Source organism: Lissotriton helveticus, chromosome 8, assembly GCF_964261635.1.
Source record: "Lissotriton helveticus chromosome 8, aLisHel1.1, whole genome shotgun sequence".
Taxonomy (NCBI): domain Eukaryota; kingdom Metazoa; phylum Chordata; class Amphibia; order Caudata; family Salamandridae; genus Lissotriton; species Lissotriton helveticus.
Window position 1 is genome coordinate 408,877,024 of NC_136069.1, and position 4,051 is coordinate 408,881,074.

Sequence of the window (4,051 nt, forward strand, 5' to 3'; positions counted from 1 at the left end):
TTCAAAAAAGAACAAGGGACCATGCTGGATAGATTCAGAGAAAAGGGCTATCCGGAAGAGGTTTTAGAAAAGCAGTTCTTAAAATCTCGCAAGTAGCCAGAACAGACACCCTGAAACCCAGAGACAAAAGTGAGGCCACCAACAACAAGACTCGGGTGATAACTACTTTCAATAGTAAATCCAAAAAGGTACAGAAAATATTGGTTGACAACTGGAATATTTTGAAGGCAGATAACACAGTTGGTCCTCTCCTAGATGATAGACCCCAAATCACATACAGAAGAGGGAGAAATCTACGAGATATCCTGGTAAAAGCAGATATCACTGAAAAAAGAACACATGTACAGGGCCTCAAAGGTTTTTACCCATGCGGCCATTGTAAAGCTTGCAAAGCCAGCACCATGGTCAAAACTGTTGACGTCCCTGGGAGAAGGGAACCCAGGGTTATCAAACAGTTTCTGACCTGTAATACCAACTTTGTAGTGTACGTCCTGGAGTGCCCATGCAAACTTAGGTACGTAGGGAGCACTACCTGTCTGGCCAAAAAGCGGGTACAAGAGCATCTCAGAGCCATCATGCATGTAGATGAGAAATACCCTATTGCACGACATTTCCAGAAGTACCAAAATTCCAATGAGTCCTTGCTACGTTACTTTATTGTAGAACAGGTTAACATAGGAAGAAGGGGTGGGAATCGTGAACTAGCCCTGAGAAAGAAGGAGTCAAAATGGATAATGGAGCTAGAGTCAAAGTTCCCTGGGGGACACAACCTCGATGAGGAACTTAGCACACACCTCTATGAAGACTAATTGGGCCAATATGACAGAGTTATGCCTTACAGTATAGAATATGCTCTTATGTGTTAATGAACTTCAAATTGTAAACCTCTTTTATAAACAAGATTTTATGAAGAGATTTTAATGGTATGTTTATTTTTGTTTTTGTAGGATATTATTGAGGAGAAAAATTGGTTCCGTCACCTTCACTTCACGGTCCTCTGATCTCAATAATTCCTCACTGGAATGAAAGACACTTTCACTTGTATGCAAGTTTTATAATAGTAGATGTGCACTCGAATTTGGGGTTATGTAGTTGGCTACAAATGTAATATGATGAAAAAAGAGAAGTAGAACTAGAATACCAAGGTGCACATATGTGGTAGATTACGGGCACTAGACCGAATGCAGCTACTTGCATAATTGGATTGCAGGAATGTATTAAATGTATACCTATCGGCATTACAATAGTCGTTAGTATTATACATAAGGCACTAGAACCTATGAATTGTATGATGATCATTGTATTATTTCATGCCCCTTGATTCTTACCCATGAATAGGGACAAATATGTAAATAGTATATAACCTATGGCCTTTGAATTAATTGGCTTTAGGGGAGTACATATATATGTGATGATGGATTTACCTTAGAAATACACCACTTCAAAATGGCACCCATAGTTACGCTCCACTATTGGTTAATTTACTAGTCACCTCCTCTATGTTTACTTTTGTGATGTGTTTATCTGCCACTTCTTTCCCGGAGACTTCACGTGTGACCAAGACACTCATTGTGTCGAAACGCGTAGCGTGTAAACTGTAAATCAATAAATTAGTTGATAAGCGGATTCCTGAGTGCGCAATTTATTGCTTTGAAGCAATCGTGTACTTTATAAAAAAAAAAACAAAAAAAAATTATATATATATATATATATATATATATATATATATATATATATATATATATATATATATATATATATATATATATATTACCCCCCCACATTTCTTACATTACCCTTACTACCCCAATACCCATACACCCCAAATACTTGGTAAAGGCTGTTAAGGTAAGTAAATGTATATATATATATACATATATATATATATTTTTTTTTTTGACCACCAAAAAGCCTTAAATTACCCTTACTGCCCCAATACACATACCCCCTAAATAGAAAAAAATACATTAACCACCCCTGTACCCATACCCCTTAAACCCTAAAATTACCATTGGCACCCCAAAACCCATACCCACAATGAACCTCAAAATTAACCCTTGCACTCCAAAACACAAACACACTCTGCCCCCTAAAATTACCTCTGGCAGAACCCAAACCTACTCTGAACCCTAAAATTACCCCATGTACCCCAAAACCCAAACCTACCCTGAACCCCAAAATTAGCCATGACCCCAAAACCCAAACACATCCTGAACCCTAAAATTACCTCAGGCATCACTAAAACCCAAACCCACCCTGAACCCTAAAATTATCCCTGACGCCTCTAAACACATACCCACCCTGAACCCCAAAATTAACACTTGCACCTCAAAACCCAAACACACCCTGAGCCATAAAATGAAACATTGCATGCCAAAACTCAAACACACCATGAACCCTAAAATTACCCCTGACACACCAAAATCCCCACCCACCTTGAACACCAAAATTACCCCTGACACCCCAAACCCAATACCCACCTTGAACCCCAAAATTAACCCTTACACCCCAAAACCCAAACACATCTTGAACCCTAAATTTAACTCTTGCTCCCCAAAACCCAAACACAACCTGAACCCAAAAATTACCACTGGGACCTAAAGAACCTAAACCCACCCTGAACCCTAAAATTACCCCTGACATCCGAACCCCGAAATTAACCCTTACACCCCAAACCCTCACACACACTGAAACCTAAAATTAACTCTTGCACCCCAAAACTCAAACACACACTGAAACCTAAAATTAACCCTGGCACCCCAAAACCCAAACTCACCCTGAACCCAAAAATAAGCCCTGACCCCAAAACCCAAAGACACCTTGAACCCTAAAATTACCCTTGGCATCACAAAAACCCAAACCCACCCTGAACCCTAAAATTATCCCTGACGCCCCTAAACCCACACCCACCTTAACCCCAAAATTAACCCTTTCACCTGAAAACTCAAACACACCCTGAACCATAAAATGAAACATTGCATGCCAAAACTAAAACACACCATGAACGCTAAAATTACATGACACCCCAAAATCCCCACCCACCCTGAACCCCAAAATTACCCCTGACACCCCAAACCCAATACCCACCCTGAACGCCAAAATTAACCCTTACACCCCAAAAGCCAAACACATCATGAACCCTAAATTTAACTCTTGCACCCCAAAACCCAAACACATCCTGAACCCAAAAATTACCACTGGCACCTCAAAAACCTAAACCCACCCTGAAACCTAAAATTACCCCTGACACCCTAACCCCAAAATTAACCCTTACATCCCAAACACCCACACACCCTGAAACCTAAAATTAACCCTTGCACCCCAAACCTCAAACACACCCTGAACCTTAAAATTACCCCTGGCACCCCAAAAACCCAAACCCATCTTGAATCCTAAAATGACCCCTGACACCCCAACACCCATACCCACCCTGAACCCAAAAATTAACCCTTACACTCCAAAAACCCACCCACTCTGAAACCTAAAATGAACCCTTGCAACCCAAAACTCAAACACACCCTGAACCCTATAATTACCTCTGGCACCCCGAAAACCCAAACACATCCTGAATCCCAAAATGACCCTTGACACCCAAAAACCCATACCCACCCTGAACCCCTAAATTAAACCTTGAACCCCAAAACCCAAACACACTGAATCCTAAAATTACCACTGGCACCCCAAAACCCATACTCACCCTGAACCCTAAAATTACCCCAAACATTCCAAAACCCATACCCACCCTGAACAACCAAATTAACTCTTGCACCCCAAACACAACCTGATCCCTAAAATTACCCCAGGTCCCCCAAAACCCAAACCCACTCTGAACCCTAAAATTACCCTTGGCACCCCAAAACCCATACCCACCCTGAACCCAAAAATTACCCCAGGCTCCCCAATACCCATACCCACCCTGAACCCTAAAATTACTCTTAGCATCCCAAAACCCAAACACAGCGTAAAATTACCCTTGCTACCCCAAAACACATACCCACCCTAACACTTAAAATTACCCTTGGAACCCCCAAAACCAAAATCGACCCTGCAC